This window comes from Engystomops pustulosus, chromosome 9 (assembly GCF_040894005.1).
Source record: "Engystomops pustulosus chromosome 9, aEngPut4.maternal, whole genome shotgun sequence".
NCBI lineage: Eukaryota > Metazoa > Chordata > Amphibia > Anura > Leptodactylidae > Engystomops > Engystomops pustulosus.
The window spans coordinates 61,300,059-61,317,799 of NC_092419.1; the positions used below are offsets into that span (position 1 = coordinate 61,300,059).

Genomic DNA, 17,741 nt, shown 5'->3' on the forward strand with positions numbered 1-17,741 from the left:
TGAGGTTCAGCGGTGCCAGCCACAGATCAGTCTGCGCCGTGATGCCCTGTAATAGCTCTTGGGCGGTGTGCCTTTTGTCGCCTAGGCTCAGCAGTTTGAGCACCGCCTGCTGTCGCTTAGCGACGGCACTGCTGCTGTGCCTAGAGCTACCGACTGATGGCGCCGTGCCCACGGATGGTAGTTCGGAGGAGGAGGTGGAGGAGGGGTGGGAGGAGGAGGAGGCATAGTAGGCCTGAAACACCTGGACCGAGGTAGGCCCCGCAATCCTCGGCGTCGGCAGTATATGAGCAGCCCCAGGGTCAGACTCGGTCCCAGCCTCCACCAAGTTAACCCAATGTGCCGTCAGCGATATATAGTGGCCCTGCCCGGCAGCACTCGTCCACGTGTCCGTGGTCAGGTGGACCTTGTCAGAAACGGCGTTGGTCAGGGCACGGATGATGTTGTCTGACACGTGCTGGTGCAGGGCTGGGACGGCACATCGGGAAAAGTAGTGGCGGCTGGGGACCGAATACCGAGGGGCGGCCGCCGCCATGAGGTTGCGAAAGGCCTCGGTCTCTACTAGCCTATAGGGCAGCATCTCCAGGCTAAGCAATCTGGAGATGTGCACATTAAGGGCTTGGGCGTGCGGGTGGGTTGCACTATATTTGCGTTTCCGCTCCAGCGTCTGGGGTATGGAGAGCTGAACGCTGGTGGATGCTGTGGAGGATCGTGGAGGCGACGATGGGGTTTTTGTGCCAGGGTCCTGGGCAGGGGGCTGACTAGCAGCTGACACAGGGGAAGGAGCAGTGGTGTGCACGGCCGGAGGTGAACGGGCTTGTTGCCACTGAGTGGGGTGCTTAGCATTCATATGCCTGCGCATACTGGTGGTAGTTAAGCTAGTAGTGGTGGAACCCCTGCTGAGCCTGGTTTGGCAAATGTTGCACACCACAGTCCGTCGGTCATCCGGTGTTTCCTTAAAGAACCTCCACACTTCTGAAGATCTAGCCCTCGCCGCAAGAGCCCTCACCACGGGAGCTTCACTAGTTGACAGTGGCGCTGATGCACCAGCTCTGGCCCTGCCTCTCCGTCTGGCCCCACCACTGCCTCTTCCAACCTGTTCAGGTCGAGGACTCTCCTCCGTCTCAGAAGCACTGTGTTCACCCGGCCTCTCAACCCAGCTTGGGTCTGTCACCTCATCATCCTCCGATCCCTCAGTCTGCTCCCCCCTCGGACTTCCTGCCCTGACAACAACTTCCCCACTGTCTGACAACCGTGTCTCCTCCTCGTCGGACACCTCTTTACACACTTCCACTACGTCAAGAAGGTCATCATCACCCACAGACTGTGACTGGTGGAAAACCTGGGCATCGGAAAATTGCTCAGCAGCAACCGGACAAGTGGTTTGTGACTGTGGGAAGGGTCCAGAAAACAGTTCCTCAGAGTATGCCGGTTCAAATGCCAAATTTTCCTGGGAGGGGGCAGACTGGGGGGGAGGAGGCTGAGGTGCAGGAGCTGGAGGAGTGGGGATTTCGGTGACATGGGTGGACTGCGTGGAAGACTGACTGGTGGTGGACAAATTGCTCGAAGCATTGTCAGCAATCCACGACATCACCTGTTCGCACTGTTCTGGCCTCAACAGTGCTCTACCACGAGTCCCAGTAACTTCAGACATGAACCTAGGGAGTGTAGCTCTGCGGCGTTCCCCTGCTCCCTCATCAGCAGGTGGTGTCTCACCCCGCCCAGGACCACGGCCTCTGACCCCTGCAGTAGTTGGACGCCCACGTCCCCGCCCTCGTCCTCTACCCCTAGCCCTCGGGTTAAACATTTTGAAAATGAGAGTTATAACTTTTTTTTTATTTTTACTTCTTTTTTTTTTTTTTGGTGTTTTTTTGTGTTTTTTGTTTTTTTTTGAGTTTTTAAAACCAAACAATCCTATCCTATTGCTATGGCTATTTTCTAGCCAAGTATCAAAGGAAGCACACTACTATGCCAGATGAGATGACACTGAGTTATTGCCTAATAGAAATCCAACCCCTACTGAATTTTGCCACTTTGGCCTTTGCTATGGATATGTGCGCCACTAAGCGCAGAACACAGCGGTCGCAAGTCTCACTACAAATTGCTCAGAATTGGCAAGTACATGCACTGCAGAAACTACAGCCACCAGCAGATCAACCAGAAATCAAATATATAGAACGCTACTGTAGGCTTCAAGAAGCTGTTTGTATTCTCCTCTGGCTATTTTCTAGCCAAGTATCAAAGGAAGCACACTACTATGCCAGATGAGATGACACTGAGTTATTGCCTAATAGAAATCCAACCCCTACTGAATTTTGCCACTTCGGCCTTTGCTATGGATATGTGCGGCACTAAGCGCAGAACACAGTGGTCGCAAGTCTCACTACAAATTGCTCAGAATTGGCAAGTACATGCACTGCAGAAACTACTGCCACCAGCAGATCAACCAGAAATCAAATATATAGAACGCTACTGTAGGCTTCAAGAAGCTGTTTGTATTCTCCTCTGGCTATTTTCTAGCCAAGTATCAAAGGAAGCACACTACTATGCCAGATGAGATGACACTGAGTTATTGCCTAATAGAAATCCAACCCCTACTGAATTTTGCCACTTCGGCCTTTGCTATGGATATGTGCGCCACTAAGCGCAGAACACAGCGGTCGCAAGTCTCACTACAAATTGCTCAGAATTGGCAAGTACATGCACTGCAGAAACTACAGCCACCAGCAGATCAACCAGAAATCAAATATATAGAACGCTACTGTAGGCTTCAAGAAGCTGTTTGTATTCTCCTCTGGCTATTTTCTAGCCAAGTATCAAAGGAAGCACACTACTATGCCAGATGAGATGACACTGAGTTATTGCCTAATAGAAATCCAACCCCTACTGAATTTTGCCACTTCGGCCTTTGCTATGGATATGTGCGCCACTAAGCGCAGAACACAGCGGTCGCAAGTCTCACTACAAATTGCTCAGAATTGGCAAGTACATGCACTGCAGAAACTACAGCCACCAGCAGATCAACCAGAAATCAAATATATAGAACGCTACTGTAGGCTTCAAGAAGCTGTTTGTATTCTCCTATGGCTATTTTCTAGCCAAGTATCAAAGGAAGCACACTACTATGCCAGATGAGATGACACTGAGTTATTGCCTAATAGAAATCCAACCCCTACTGAATTTTGCCACTTCGGCCTTTGCTATGGATATGTGCGCCACTAAGCGCAGAACACAGCGGTCGCAAGTCTCACTACAAATTGCTCAGAATTGGCAAGTACATGCACTGCAGAAACTACAGCCACCAGCAGATCAACCAGAAATCAAATATATAGAACGCTACTGTAGGCTTCAAGAAGCTGTTTGTATTCTCCTCTGGCTATTTTCTAGCCAAGTATCAAAGGAAGCACACTACTATGCCAGATGAGATGACACTGAGTTATTGCCTAATAGAAATCCAACCCCTACTGAATTTTGCCACTTCGGCCTTTGCTATGGATATGTGCGCCACTAAGCGCAGAACACAGCGGTCGCAAGTCTCACTACAAATTGCTCAGAATTGGCAAGTACATGCACTGCAGAAACTACAGCCACCAGCAGATCAACCAGAAATCAAATATATAGAACGCTACTGTAGGCTTCAAGAAGCTGTTTGTATTCTCCTCTGGCTATTTTCTAGCCAAGTATCAAAGGAAGCACACTACTATGCCAGATGAGATGACACTGAGTTATTGCCTAATAGAAATCCAACCCCTACTGAATTTTGCCACTTCGGCCTTTGCTATGGATATGTGCGCCACTAAGCGCAGAACACAGCGGTCGCAAGTCTCACTACAAATTGCTCAGAATTGGCAAGTACATGCACTGCAGAAACTACAGCCACCAGCAGATCAACCAGAAATCAAATATATAGAACGCTACTGTAGGCTTCAAGAAGCTGTTTGTATTCTCCTCTGGCTATTTTCTAGCCAAGTATCAAAGGAAGCACACTACTATGCCAGATGAGATGACACTGAGTTATTGCCTAATAGAAATCCAACCCCTACTGAATTTTGCCACTTCGGCCTTTGCTATGGATATGTGCGCCACTAAGCGCAGAACACAGCGGTCGCAAGTCTCACTACAAATTGCTCAGAATTGGCAAGTACATGCACTGCAGAAACTACAGCCACCAGCAGATCAACCAGAAATCAAATATATAGAACGCTACTGTAGGCTTCAAGAAGCTGTTTGTATTCTCCTCTGGCTATTTTCTAGCCAAGTATCAAAGGAAGCACACTACTATGCCAGATGAGATGACACTGAGTTATTGCCTAATAGAAATCCAACCCCTACTGAATTTTGCCACTTCGGCCTTTGCTATGGATATGTGCGCCACTAAGCGCAGAACACAGCGGTCGCAAGTCTCACTACAAATTGCTCAGAATTGGCAAGTACATGCACTGCAGAAACTACAGCCACCAGCAGATCAACCAGAAATCAAATATATAGAACGCTACTGTAGGCTTCAAGAAGCTGTTTGTATTCTCCTCTGGCTATTTTCTAGCCAAGTATCAAAGGAAGCACACTACTATGCCAGATGAGATGACACTGAGTTATTGCCTAATAGAAATCCAACCCCTACTGAATTTTGCCACTTCGGCCTTTGCTATGGATATGTGCGCCACTAAGCGCAGAACACAGCGGTCGCAAGTCTCACTACAAATTGCTCAGAATTGGCAAGTACATGCACTGCAGAAACTACAGCCACCAGCAGATCAACCAGAAATCAAATATATAGAACGCTACTGTAGGCTTCAAGAAGCTGTTTGTATTCTCCTCTGGCTATTTTCTAGCCAAGTATCAAAGGAAGCACACTACTATGCCAGATGAGATGACACTGAGTTATTGCCTAATAGAAATCCAACCCCTACTGAATTTTGCCACTTCGGCCTTTGCTATGGATATGTGCGCCACTAAGCGCAGAACACAGCGGTCGCAAGTCTCACTACAAATTGCTCAGAATTGGCAAGTACATGCACTGCAGAAACTACAGCCACCAGCAGATCAACCAGAAATCAAATATATAGAACGCTACTGTAGGCTTCAAGAAGCTGTTTGTATTCTCCTATGGCTATTTTCTAGCCAAGTATCAAAGGAAGCACACTACTATGCCAGATGAGATGACACTGAGTTATTGCCTAATAGAAATCCAACCCCTACTGAATTTTGCCACTTCGGCCTTTGCTATGGATATGTGCGCCACTAAGCGCAGAACACAGCGGTCGCAAGTCTCACTACAAATTGCTCAGAATTGGCAAGTACATGCACTGCAGAAACTACAGCCACCAGCAGATCAACCAGAAATCAAATATATAGAACGCTACTGTAGGCTTCAAGAAGCTGTTTGTATTCTCCTCTGGCTATTTTCTAGCCAAGTATCAAAGGAAGCACACTACTATGCCAGATGAGATGACACTGAGTTATTGCCTAATAGAAATCCAACCCCTACTGAATTTTGCCACTTCGGCCTTTGCTATGGATATGTGCGCCACTAAGCGCAGAACACAGCGGTCGCAAGTCTCACTACAAATTGCTCAGAATTGGCAAGTACATGCACTGCAGAAACTACAGCCACCAGCAGATCAACCAGAAATCAAATATATAGAACGCTACTGTAGGCTTCAAGAAGCTGTTTGTATTCTCCTCTGGCTATTTTCTAGCCAAGTATCAAAGGAAGCACACTACTATGCCAGATGAGATGACACTGAGTTATTGCCTAATAGAAATCCAACCCCTACTGAATTTTGCCACTTCGGCCTTTGCTATGGATATGTGCGCCACTAAGCGCAGAACACAGCGGTCGCAAGTCTCACTACAAATTGCTCAGAATTGGCAAGTACATGCACTGCAGAAACTACAGCCACCAGCAGATCAACCAGAAATCAAATATATAGAACGCTACTGTAGGCTTCAAGAAGCTGTTTGTATTCTCCTATGGCTATTTTCTAGCCAAGTATCAAAGGAAGCACACTACTATGCCAGATGAGATGACACTGAGTTATTGCCTAATAGAAATCCAACCCCTACTGAATTTTGCCACTTCGGCCTTTGCTATGGATATGTGCGCCACTAAGCGCAGAACACAGCGGTCGCAAGTCTCACTACAAATTGCTCAGAATTGGCAAGTACATGCACTGCAGAAACTACAGCCACCAGCAGATCAACCAGAAATCAAATATATAGAACGCTACTGTAGGCTTCAAGAAGCTGTTTGTATTCTCCTCTGGCTATTTTCTAGCCAAGTATCAAAGGAAGCACACTACTATGCCAGATGAGATGACACTGAGTTATTGCCTAATAGAAATCCAACCCCTACTGAATTTTGCCACTTCGGCCTTTGCTATGGATATGTGCGCCACTAAGCGCAGAACACAGCGGTCGCAAGTCTCACTACAAATTGCTCAGAATTGGCAAGTACATGCACTGCAGAAACTACAGCCACCAGCAGATCAACCAGAAATCAAATATATAGAACGCTACTGTAGGCTTCAAGAAGCTGTTTGTATTCTCCTATGGCTATTTTCTAGCCAAGTATCAAAGGAAGCACACTACTATGCCAGATGAGATGACACTGAGTTATTGCCTAATAGAAATCCAACCCCTACTGAATTTTGCCACTTCGGCCTTTGCTATGGATATGTGCGCCACTAAGCGCAGAACACAGCGGTCGCAAGTCTCACTACAAATTGCTCAGAATTGGCAAGTACATGCACTGCAGAAACTACAGCCACCAGCAGATCAACCAGAAATCAAATATATAGAACGCTACTGTAGGCTTCAAGAAGCTGTTTGTATTCTCCTCTGGCTATTTTCTAGCCAAGTATCAAAGGAAGCACACTACTATGCCAGATGAGATGACACTGAGTTATTGCCTAATAGAAATCCAACCCCTACTGAATTTTGCCACTTCGGCCTTTGCTATGGATATGTGCGCCACTAAGCGCAGAACACAGCGGTCGCAAGTCTCACTACAAATTGCTCAGAATTGGCAAGTACATGCACTGCAGAAACTACAGCCACCAGCAGATCAACCAGAAATCAAATATATAGAACGCTACTGTAGGCTTCAAGAAGCTGTTTGTATTCTCCTCTGGCTATTTTCTAGCCAAGTATCAAAGGAAGCACACTACTATGCCAGATGAGATGACACTGAGTTATTGCCTAATAGAAATCCAACCCCTACTGAATTTTGCCACTTCGGCCTTTGCTATGGATATGTGCGCCACTAAGCGCAGAACACAGCGGTCGCAAGTCTCACTACAAATTGCTCAGAATTGGCAAGTACATGCACTGCAGAAACTACAGCCACCAGCAGATCAACCAGAAATCAAATATATAGAACGCTACTGTAGGCTTCAAGAAGCTGTTTGTATTCTCCTATGGCTATTTTCTAGCCAAGTATCAAAGGAAGCACACTACTATGCCAGATGAGATGACACTGAGTTATTGCCTAATAGAAATCCAACCCCTACTGAATTTTGCCACTTCGGCCTTTGCTATGGATATGTGCGCCACTAAGCGCAGAACACAGCGGTCGCAAGTCTCACTACAAATTGCTCAGAATTGGCAAGTACATGCACTGCAGAAACTACAGCCACCAGCAGATCAACCAGAAATCAAATATATAGAACGCTACTGTAGGCTTCAAGAAGCTGTTTGTATTCTCCTATGGCTATTTTCTAGCCAAGTATCAAAGGAAGCACACTACTATGCCAGATGAGATGACACTGAGTTATTGCCTAATAGAAATCCAACCCCTACTGAATTTTGCCACTTCGGCCTTTGCTATGGATATGTGCGCCACTAAGCGCAGAACACAGCGGTCGCAAGTCTCACTACAAATTGCTCAGAATTGGCAAGTACATGCATTGCAGAAACTACAGCCACCAGCAGATCAACCAGAAATCAAATATATAGAACGCTACTGTAGGCTTCAAGAAGCTGTTTGTATTCTCCTCTGGCTATTTTCTAGCCAAGTATCAAAGGAAGCACACTACTATGCCAGATGAGATGACACTGAGTTATTGCCTAATAGAAATCCAACCCCTACTGAATTTTGCCACTTCGGCCTTTGCTATGGATATGTGCGCCACTAAGCGCAGAACACAGCGGTCGCAAGTCTCACTACAAATTGCTCAGAATTGGCAAGTACATGCACTGCAGAAACTACAGCCACCAGCAGATCAACCAGAAATCAAATATATAGAACGCTACTGTAGGCTTCAAGAAGCTGTTTGTATTCTCCTCTGGCTATTTTCTAGCCAAGTATCAAAGGAAGCACACTACTATGCCAGATGAGATGACACTGAGTTATTGCCTAATAGAAATCCAACCCCTACTGAATTTTGCCACTTCGGCCTTTGCTATGGATATGTGCGCCACTAAGCGCAGAACACAGCGGTCGCAAGTCTCACTACAAATTGCTCAGAATTGGCAAGTACATGCACTGCAGAAACTACAGCCACCAGCAGATCAACCAGAAATCAAATATATAGAACGCTACTGTAGGCTTCAAGAAGCTGTTTGTATTCTCCTCTGGCTATTTTCTAGCCAAGTATCAAAGGAAGCACACTACTATGCCAGATGAGATGACACTGAGTTATTGCCTAATAGAAATCCAACCCCTACTGAATTTTGCCACTTCGGCCTTTGCTATGTATATGTGCGCCACTAAGCGCAGAACACAGCGGTCGCAAGTCTCACTACAAATTGCTCAGAATTGGCAAGTACATGCACTGCAGAAACTACAGCCACCAGCAGATCAACCAGAAATCAAATATATAGAACGCTACTGTAGGCTTCAAGAAGCTGTTTGTATTCTCCTCTGGCTATTTTCTAGCCAAGTATCAAAGGAAGCACACTACTATGCCAGATGAGATGACACTGAGTTATTGCCTAATAGAAATCCAACCCCTACTGAATTTTCCCACTTCGGCCTTTGCTATGGATATGTGCGCCACTAAGCGCAGAACACAGCGGTCGCAAGTCTCACTACAAATTGCTCAGAATTGGCAAGTACATGCACTGCAGAAACTACAGCCACCAGCAGATCAACCAGAAATCAAATATATAGAACGCTACTGTAGGCTTCAAGAAGCTGTTTGTATTCTCCTATGGCTATTTTCTAGCCAAGTATCAAAGGAAGCACACTACTATGCCAGATGAGATGACACTGAGTTATTGCCTAATAGAAATCCAACCCCTACTGAATTTTCCCACTTCGGTCTTTGCTATGGATATGTGTGCCACTAAGAGCTAAACACAACGGTAGCAAGTCCCCCTGCTAATTCCTCACAAAATGGTAAAAGATGCAAATTAAAATAAAAAAAGTAGAACGTTATTGTAGCCCTAAGAAGGGCTGTTGGGTTCTTTGAGAATCACTCCTGCCTAACAGTAAGCTAATAGAACACCCTAACGCTTTCCCTGACCAGCAGCAGCTCTCTCCCTAGCGGCATCCAGAGACAGAATGATCCGAGCAGCGCGGCCAGCGGCTAGTCTATCCCAGGGTCACCTGATCTGGCCAGCCAACCACTGCTATCGACGTGTAAGGGTACCACGTCATGCTGGGTGGAGTGCAGAGTCTCCTGGCTTGTGATTGGCTCTGTTTCTGGCCGCCAAAAAGCAAAACGGCGGGAGCTGCCATTTTCTCGAGCGGGCGAAGTATTCGTCCGAGTAACGAGCAGTTTCGAGTACCCTAATGCTCGACCGAGCATCAAGCTCGGACGAGCATGTTCGCTCATCTCTAATCTTAAGGCTTGGCAAGTACCAGCATGGGAGACTGGCTGGGAATCCCAAGTTCCGTTGACCTTTTTGAACCTGAAAATTGTGATAGTTTCTCTATGAGATAGTAAAAGAAGGTTCAAATTGAACAGCTGCTGTCAACGGCCATTCTAAGCTGAATGTGCCTGCTCTCGTCAGATCGCAGCAGCAATGCAGCTTAAGGCTTGGCAAGTACCAGCATGGGAGACTGGGTAGGAATCCCAAGATCCGTTTACCTTTTTGAACCTGAAAATTGTGATAGTTTCTCTATGAGATAGTAAAAGAAGGTTCAAATTGAACGGCTGCTGTCAACGGCCATTCTAAGCTGAATGTGCCTGCTCTCGTCAGATCACAGCAGCAATGCAGCTTAAGGCTTGGCAAGTACCAGCATGGGAGACTGGCTGGGAATCCCAAGTTATGTTGACCTTTTTGAACCTGAAAATTGTGTTAGTTTCTCTATGAGATAGTAAAAGAAGGTTCAAATTGAACAGCTGCTGTCAACGGCCATTCTAAGCTGAATGTGCCTGCTCTCGTCAGATCGCAGCAGCAATGCAGCTTAAGGCTTGGCAAGTACCAGCATGGGAGACTGGCTGGGAATTCCAAGTTCCGTTGACCTTTTTGAACCTGAAAATGTGTTAGTTTCTCTATGAGATAGTAAAAGAAGGTTCAAATTGAACAGCTGCTGTCAACGGCCATTCTAAGCTGAATGTGCCTGCTCTCGTCAGATCGCAGCAGCAATGCAGCTTAAGGCTTGGCAAGTACCAGCATGGGAGACTGGCTGGGAATCCCAAGTTCTGTTGACCTTTTTGAACCTGAAAATGTGTTAGTTTCTCTATGAGATAGTAAAAGAAGATTCAAATTGAACAGCTGCTGTCAACGGCCATTCTAAGCTGAATGTGCGTGCTCTTGTCAGATCGCAGCAGCTTAAGGCTTGGCAAGTACCAGCATGGGAGACTGGCTTGGAATCCCAAGTTCTGGTGACCTTTTTGAACCTTTAAATTGTGTTAGTTTCTATATGAGATAGTAAAAGAAGGTTCAAATTGAACAACTGCTGTCAATGGCCATTCTAAGCTGAATGTGCGTGCTCTCGTCAGATCGCAGCAGCAATGCAGCTTAAGGCTTGGCAAGTACCAGCATGGGAGACTGGCTGGGAATCCCAAGTTCTGTTGACCATTTTGAACCTGAAAATTGTGTTAGTTTCTCTATGAGATAGTAAAAGAAGGTTCAAATTGAACAGCTGCTGTCAACGGCCATTCTAAGCTGAATGTGCGTGCTCTTGTCAGATCGCAGCAGCGATGCAGCTTAAGGCTTGGCAAGTACCAGCATGGGAGACTGGCTTGGAATCCCAAGTTCTGGTGACCTTTTTGAACCTGAAAATTGTGTTAGTTTCTATATGAGATAGTAGAAGAAGGTTCAAATTGAACAACTGCTGTCAATGGCCATTCTAAGCTGAATGTGCCTGCTCTCGTCAAATAGCAGCAGCAATGCAGCTTAAGGCTTGGCAAGTACCAGCATGGGAGACTGGCTGGGAATCCCAAGTTCTGTTGACCTTTTTTAACCTGAAAATTGTGTTAGTTTCTCTATGAGATAGCAAAAGAAGGTTCAAATTGAACAGCTGCTGTCAACGGCCATTCTAAGCTGAATGTGCCTGCTCTCGTCAGATCGCAGCAGCAATGCAGCTTAAGGCTTGGCAAGTACCAGCATGGGAGACTGGCTGGGAATCCCAAGTTCTGTTGACCTTTTTGAACCTGAAAATTGTGTTAGTTTCTCTATGAGATAGTAAAAGAAGGTTCAAATTGAACAGCTGCTGTCAACGGCCATTCTAAGCTGAATGTGCGTGCTCTTGTCAGATCGCAGCAGCGATGCAGCTTAAGGCTTGGCAAGTACCAGCATGGGAGACTGGCTGGGAATCCCAAGTTCTGTTGACCTTTTTGAACTTGAAAATTGTTTTAGTTTCTCTATGAGATAGTAAAAGAAGGTTCAATTTGAAATGCTGCTGTCAACGGCCATTCTAAGCTGAATGTGTGTGCTCTTGTCAGATCGCAGCAGCGATGCAGCTTAAGGCTTGGCAAGTACCAGCATGGGAGACTGTCTGGGAATCCCAAGTTCTGTTGACCTTTTTGAACCTGAAAATTGTGTTAGTTTCTCTATGAGATAGTAAAAGAAGGTTCAAATTGAACAGCTGCTGTCAACGGCCATTCTAAGCTGAATGTGCCTGCTCTCGTCAGATCGCAGCAGCAATGCAGCTTAAGGCTTGGCAAGTACCAGCATGGGAGACTGGCTGGGAATCCCAAGTTCCGTTGACCTTTTTGAACCTGAAAATGTGTTAGTTTCTCTATGAGATAGTAAAAGAAGGTTCAAATTGAACAGCTGCTGTCAACGGCCATTCTAAGCTGAATGTGCCTGCTCTTGTCAGATCGCAGCAGCAATGCAGCTTAAGGCTTGGCAAGTACCAGCATGGGAGACTGGCTGGGAATCCCAAGTTCCGTTGCCCTTTTTGAACCTGAAAATTGTGTTAGTTTCTCTGAGATAGTAAAAGAAGGTTCAAATTGAACAGCTGCTGTCAACGGCCATTCTAAGCTGAATGTGCGTGCTCTTGTCAGATCGCAGCAGCGATGCAGCTTAAGGCTTGGCAAGTACCAGCATGGGAGACTGGCTTGGAATCCCAAGTTCTGGTGACCTTTTTGAACCTGAAAATTGTGTTAGTTTCTATATGAGATAGTAGAAGAAGGTTCAAATTGAACAACTGCTGTCAATGGCCATTCTAAGCTGAATGTGCCTGCTCTCGTCAAATAGCAGCAGCAATGCAGCTTAAGGCTTGGCAAGTACCAGCATGGGAGACTGGCTGGGAATCCCAAGTTCTGTTGACCTTTTTGAACCTGAAAATTGTGTTAGTTTCTCTATGAGATAGTAAAAGAAGGTTCAAATTGAACAGCTGCTGTCAACGGCCATTCTAAGCTGAATGTGCGTGCTCTTGTCAGATCGCAGCAGCGATGCAGCTTAAGGCTTGGCAAGTACCAGCATGGGAGACTGGCTGGGAATCCCAAGTTCTGTTGACCTTTTTGAACTTGAAAATTGTTTTAGTTTCTCTATCAGATAGTAAAAGAAGGTTCAATTTGAAATGCTGCTGTCAACGGCCATTCTAAGCTGAATGTGTGTGCTCTTGTCAGATCGCAGCAGCGATGCAGCTTAAGTCTTGGCAAGTACCAGCATGGGAGACTGGCTGGGAATCCCAAGTTCTGTTGACCTTTTTGAACCTGAAAATTGTGTTAGTTTCTCTATGAGATAGTAAAAGAAGGTTCAAATTGAACAGCTGCTGTCAATGGCCATTCTAAGCTGAATGTGCCTGCTCTCGTCAGATCGCAGCAGCAATGCAGCTTAAGGCTTGGCAAGTACCAGCATGGGAGACTGGCTTGGAATCCCATGTTCCGTTGACCTTTTTGAACCTGAAAATTGTGTTAGTTTCCCTATGAGATAGTAAAAGAAGGTTCAAATTGAAAAGCTGCTGTCAACGGCCATTCTAAGCTGAATGTGCGTGCTCTCGTCAGATCGCAGCAGCAATGCAGCTTAAGGCTTGGCAAGTACCAGCATGGGAGACTGGCTTGGAATCCCAAGATTTGGTGACCTTTTTGAACCTGAAAATTGTGTTAGTTTCTCTATGAGATAGCAAAAGAAGGTTCAAATTGAACAGCTGCTGTCAAGGGCCATTCTAAGCTGAATGTGCCTGCTCTTGTCAGATTGCAGCAGCAATGCAGCTTAAGGCTTGGCAAGTACCAGCATGGGAGACTGGCTTAAAATCCCAAGTTCTGGTGACCTTTTTGAACCTGAAAATTGTGTTAGTTTCTATATGAGATAGTAGAAGAAGGTTCAAATTGAACAACTGCTGTCAATGGCCAATCTAAGCTGAATGTGCCTGCTCTCGTCAGATCGCAGCAGCAATGCAGCTTAAGGCTTGGCAAGTACAAGCATGGCAGACTGGCTGGGAATCCCAAGTTCCGTTGACCTTTTTGAACCTGAAAATTGTGTTAGTTTCTCTATGAGATAGTAAAAGAAGGTTCAAATTGAACAGCTGCTGTCAACGGCCATTCTAAGCTGAATGTGCCTGCTCTCGTCAGATCGCAGCAGCTTAAGGCTTGGCAAGTACCAGCATGGGAGACTGGGTAGGAATCCCAAGATCCGTTGACCTTTTTGAACCTGAAAATTGTGTTATTTTCTCTATGAGATAGTAAAAGAAGGTTCAAATTGAACAGCTGCTGTCAACGGCCATTCTAAGCTGAATGTGCGTGCTCTTGTCATATCGCAGCAGCGATGCAGCTTAAGGCTTGGCAAGTACCAGCATGGGAGACTGGCTGGGAATCCCAAGTTCTGTTGACCTTTTTGAACCTGAAAATTGTGTTAGTTTCTCTATGAGATAGTAAAAGAAGGTTCAAATTGAACAGCTTCTGTCAACGGCCATTCTAAGCTGAATGTGCCTGCTCTCATCAGATCGCAGCAGCAATGCAGCTTAAGGCTTGGCAAGTACCAGCATGGGAGACTGGCTGGGAATCCCAAGTTCTGTTGACCTTTTTGAACCTGAAAATTGTGTTAGATTCTCTATGAGATAGTAAAAGAAGGTTCAAATTGAACAGCTGCTGTCAACGGCCATTCTAAGCTGAATGTGCCTGCTCTTGTCAGATCGCAGCAGCAATGCAGCTTAAGGCTTGGCAAGTACCAGCATGGGAGACTGGCTTGGAATCCCAAGTTCTGGTGACCTTTTTGAACCTGAAAATTGTGTTAGTTTCTATATGAGATAGTAGAAGAAGGTTCAAATTGAACAACTGCTGTCAACGGCCATTCTAAGCTGAATGTGCCTGCTCTCATCAGATCGCAGCAGCAATGCAGCTTAAGGCTTGGCAAGTACCAGCATGGGAGACTGGCTGGGAATCCCAAGTTCCGTTGACCTTTTTGAACCTGAAAATTGTGTTAGTTTCTCTATGAGATAGCAAAAGAAGGTTCAAATTGAACAGCTGCTGTCAACGGCCATTCTAAGCTGAATGTGCCTGCTCTCGTCAGATCGCAGCAGCAATGCAGCTTAAGGCTTGGCAAGTACCAGCATGGGAGACTGGCTGGGAATCCCAAGTTCTGTTGACCTTTTTTAACCTGAAAATTGTGTTAGTTTCTCTATGAGATAGTAAAAGAAGGTTCAAATTGAACAGCTGCTGTCAACGGCCATTCTAAGCTGAATGTGCCTGCTCTCAACAGATCGCAGCAGCAATGCAGCTTAAGGCTTGGCAAGTACCAGCATGGGAGACTGGCTGGGAATTCCAAGTTCCGTTGACCTTTTTGAACCTGAAAATGTGTTAGTTTCTCTATGAGATAGTAAAAGAAGGTTCAAATTGAACAGCTGCTGTCAACGGCCATTCTAAGCTGAATTTGCCTGCTCTCGTAAGATCACAGCAGCAATGCAGCTTAAGGCTTGGCAAGTACCAGCATGGGAGACTGGCTTGGAATCCCAAGTTCAGTTGACCTTTTTGAACCTGAAAATTGTGTTAGTTTCTCTATGAGATAGCAAATGAAGGTTCAAATTGAACAGCTGCTGTCAACGGCCATTCTAAGCTGAATGTGCCTGCCCTCGTCAGATCGCAGCAGCAATGCAGCGTAAGGCTTGGCAAGTACCAGCATGGGAGACTGGCTGGGAATTCCAAGTTCCGTTGACCTTTTTGAACCTGAAAATGTGTTAGTTTCTCTATGAGATAGCAAAAGAAGGTTCAAATTGAACAGCTGCAGTCAACTGCCATTCTAAGCTGAATGTGCCTGCTCTCGTCAGATGGCAGCAGCAATGCAGCTTAAGGCTTGGCAAGTACCAGCATGGGAGACTGGGTAGGAATCCCAAGATCCGTTGACCTTTTTGAACCTGAAAATTGAGTTATTTTCTCTATGAGATAGTAAAAGAAGGTTCAAATTGAACAGCTGCTGTCAACGGCCATTCTAAGCTGAATGTGCCTGCTCTTGTCAGATCGCAGCAGCAATGCAGCTTAAGGCTTGGCAAGTACCAGCATGGGAGACTGGCTGGGAATCCCAAGTTCTGTTGACCTTTTTGAACCTGAAAATGTGTTAGTTTCTCTATGAGATAGTAAAAGAAGGTTCAAATTGAACAGCTGCTGTCAACGGCCATTCTAAGCTGAATGTGCCTGCTCTCGTCAGATCGCAGCAGCAATGCAGCTTAAGGCTTGGCAAGTACCAGCATGGGAAACTGGCTGGGAATTCCAAGTTCCGTTGACCTTTTTGAACCTGAAAATGTGTTAGTTTCTCTATGAGATAGTAAAAGAAGGTTCAAATTGAACAGCTCCTGTCAACGGCCATTCTAAGCTGAATGTGCCTGCTCTCGTCAGATCGCAGCAGCAATGCAGCTTAAGGCTTGGCAAGTACCAGCATGGGAGACTAACTGGGAATCCCAAGTTCCGTTGACCTTTTTGAACCTGAAAATTGTGTTAGTTTCTCTATGAGATAGCAAAAGAAGGTTCAAATTGAACAGCTGCTGTCAACGGCCATTCTAAGCTGAATGTGCCTGCTCTTGTCAGATTGCAACAGCAATGCAGCTTAAGGCTTGGCAAGTACCAGCATGGGAGACTGGCTTGGAATCCCAAGTTCTGGTGACCTTTTTGAACCTGAAAATTGTGTTAGTTTCTATATGAGATATTAGAAGAAGGTTCAAATTGAACAACTGCTGTCAACGGCCATTCTAAGCTGAATGTGTTTGCTCTTGTCAGATCGCAGCAGCGAAGCAGCTTAAGGCTTGGCAAGTACCAGCATGGGAGACTGGCTGGGAATCCCAAGTTCTGTTGACCTTTTTGAACTTGAAAATTGTGTTAGTTTCTCTATGAGATAGCAAAAGAAGGTTCAAATTGAACAGCTGCTGTCAACGGCCATTCTAAGCTGAATGTGCCTGCTCTCGTCAGATCGCAGCAGCAATGCAGCTTAAGGCTTGGCAAGTACCAGCATGGGAGACTGGCTGGGAATCCCAAGTTCTGTTGACCTTTTTTAACCTGAAAATTGTGTTAGTTTCTCTATGAGATAGTAAAAGAAGGTTCAAATTGAACAGCTGCTGTCAACGGCCATTCTAAGCTGAATGTGCCTGCTCTTGTCAGATCGCAGCAGCAATGCAGCTTAAGGCTTGGCAAGTACCAGCATGGGAGACTGGCTGGGAATCCCAAGTTCTGTTGACCTTTTTGAACCTGAAAATGGTTTAGTTTCTCTATGAGATAGTAAAAGAAGGTTCAAATTGAACAGCTGCTGTCAACGGCCATTCTAAGCTGAATGTGCCTGCTCTCGTCAGATCGCAGCAGCAATGCAGCTTAAGGCTTGGCAAGTACCAGCATGGGAGACTGGCTGGGAATTCCAAGTTCCGTTGACCTTTTTGAACCTGAAAATGTGTTAGTTTCTCTATGAGATAGTAAAAGAAGGTTCAAATTGAACAGCTCCTGTCAACGGCCATTCTAAGCTGAATGTGCCTGCTCTCGTCAGATCGCAGCAGCAATGCAGCTTAAGGCTTGGCAAGTACCAGCATGGGAGACTGGCTGGGAATCCCAAGTTCCGTTGACCTTTTTGAACCTGAAAATTGTGTTAGTTTCTCTATGAGATAGAAAAGAAGGTTCAAATTGAACAGCTGCTGTCAACGGCCATTCTAAGCTGAATGTGCCTGCTCTTGTCAGATTGCAACAGCAATGCAGCTTAAGGCTTGGCAAGTACCAGCATGGGAGACTGGCTTGGAATCCCAAGTTCTGGTGACCTTTTTGAACCTGAAAATTGTGTTAGTTTCTTTATGAGATAGAAGAAGAAGGTTCAAATTGAACAACTGCTGTCAACGGCCATTCTAAGCTGAATGTGTGTGCTCTTGTCAGATCGCAGCAGCGATGCAGCTTAAGGCTTGGCAAGTACCAGCATGGGAGACTGGCTGGGAATCCCAA

General features: G+C 45.9%; 23 pseudogenes; all 23 read left to right on the plus strand.

Annotated features, from left to right (window-relative positions):
• Positions 1-10,102: 10,102 nt before the first annotated feature.
• On the plus strand, positions 10,103-10,221 carry LOC140098385 (5S ribosomal RNA; annotated as a pseudogene).
• A 70-nt stretch (positions 10,222-10,291) lies between these two features.
• LOC140080469 (5S ribosomal RNA) lies at positions 10,292-10,410 on the plus strand (annotated as a pseudogene).
• A 69-nt stretch (positions 10,411-10,479) lies between these two features.
• LOC140078717 (5S ribosomal RNA) lies at positions 10,480-10,598 on the plus strand (annotated as a pseudogene).
• A 250-nt stretch (positions 10,599-10,848) lies between these two features.
• Positions 10,849-10,967, plus strand: LOC140093774 (5S ribosomal RNA; annotated as a pseudogene).
• Positions 10,968-11,415: 448 nt separating this feature from the next.
• Positions 11,416-11,534, plus strand: LOC140078719 (5S ribosomal RNA; annotated as a pseudogene).
• A 70-nt stretch (positions 11,535-11,604) lies between these two features.
• Positions 11,605-11,723, plus strand: LOC140097079 (5S ribosomal RNA; annotated as a pseudogene).
• Positions 11,724-11,982: 259 nt separating this feature from the next.
• LOC140087053 (5S ribosomal RNA) lies at positions 11,983-12,101 on the plus strand (annotated as a pseudogene).
• A 69-nt stretch (positions 12,102-12,170) lies between these two features.
• On the plus strand, positions 12,171-12,289 carry LOC140094949 (5S ribosomal RNA; annotated as a pseudogene).
• A 446-nt stretch (positions 12,290-12,735) lies between these two features.
• Positions 12,736-12,854, plus strand: LOC140097080 (5S ribosomal RNA; annotated as a pseudogene).
• A 259-nt stretch (positions 12,855-13,113) lies between these two features.
• Positions 13,114-13,232, plus strand: LOC140096304 (5S ribosomal RNA; annotated as a pseudogene).
• A 1,007-nt stretch (positions 13,233-14,239) lies between these two features.
• Positions 14,240-14,358, plus strand: LOC140079538 (5S ribosomal RNA; annotated as a pseudogene).
• Positions 14,359-14,617: 259 nt separating this feature from the next.
• LOC140093330 (5S ribosomal RNA) lies at positions 14,618-14,736 on the plus strand (annotated as a pseudogene).
• Positions 14,737-14,806: 70 nt separating this feature from the next.
• On the plus strand, positions 14,807-14,925 carry LOC140078720 (5S ribosomal RNA; annotated as a pseudogene).
• Positions 14,926-14,995: 70 nt separating this feature from the next.
• Positions 14,996-15,114, plus strand: LOC140083352 (5S ribosomal RNA; annotated as a pseudogene).
• Positions 15,115-15,372: 258 nt separating this feature from the next.
• LOC140096411 (5S ribosomal RNA) lies at positions 15,373-15,491 on the plus strand (annotated as a pseudogene).
• Positions 15,492-15,749: 258 nt separating this feature from the next.
• LOC140090875 (5S ribosomal RNA) lies at positions 15,750-15,868 on the plus strand (annotated as a pseudogene).
• Positions 15,869-15,937: 69 nt separating this feature from the next.
• Positions 15,938-16,056, plus strand: LOC140082217 (5S ribosomal RNA; annotated as a pseudogene).
• A 69-nt stretch (positions 16,057-16,125) lies between these two features.
• On the plus strand, positions 16,126-16,244 carry LOC140079377 (5S ribosomal RNA; annotated as a pseudogene).
• A 259-nt stretch (positions 16,245-16,503) lies between these two features.
• On the plus strand, positions 16,504-16,622 carry LOC140091229 (5S ribosomal RNA; annotated as a pseudogene).
• A 70-nt stretch (positions 16,623-16,692) lies between these two features.
• LOC140078721 (5S ribosomal RNA) lies at positions 16,693-16,811 on the plus strand (annotated as a pseudogene).
• Positions 16,812-16,881: 70 nt separating this feature from the next.
• On the plus strand, positions 16,882-17,000 carry LOC140090877 (5S ribosomal RNA; annotated as a pseudogene).
• A 69-nt stretch (positions 17,001-17,069) lies between these two features.
• Positions 17,070-17,188, plus strand: LOC140080480 (5S ribosomal RNA; annotated as a pseudogene).
• A 69-nt stretch (positions 17,189-17,257) lies between these two features.
• Positions 17,258-17,376, plus strand: LOC140087066 (5S ribosomal RNA; annotated as a pseudogene).
• The last annotated feature ends 365 nt before the right edge of the window (positions 17,377-17,741 follow it).